This window comes from Oncorhynchus clarkii, chromosome 2, assembly GCF_045791955.1.
Source record: "Oncorhynchus clarkii lewisi isolate Uvic-CL-2024 chromosome 2, UVic_Ocla_1.0, whole genome shotgun sequence".
NCBI classification, from domain to species: Eukaryota; Metazoa; Chordata; class Actinopteri; order Salmoniformes; family Salmonidae; genus Oncorhynchus; species Oncorhynchus clarkii.
This window is the reverse complement of record NC_092148.1, coordinates 4,429,864-4,430,137: the sequence shown is the minus strand read 5'-3', so window position 1 is coordinate 4,430,137 and position 274 is coordinate 4,429,864.

The following is a 274-nucleotide window of genomic DNA, read 5'->3' as shown; positions in this document are numbered from 1 at the left end:
GTGTTGTGTTGTCTCTCTTTATGTAGTGTTGTGTTGTCTCTCTTTATGTAGTGTTGTGTTGTCTCTCTTTATGTAGTGTTGTGTTGTCTTTAGGTCTCTCTTTATGTAGTGTTGTGTTGTCTTAGGTCTCTCTTTATGTAGTGTTGTGTTGTCTTTAGGTCTCTCTTTATGTAGTGTTGTGGTGTCTCTCTTTATGTAGTGTTGTGTTGTCTCTCTTTATGTAGTGTTGTGTTGTCTCTCTTTATGTAGTGTTGTGTCTCTCTTTATGTAGTGT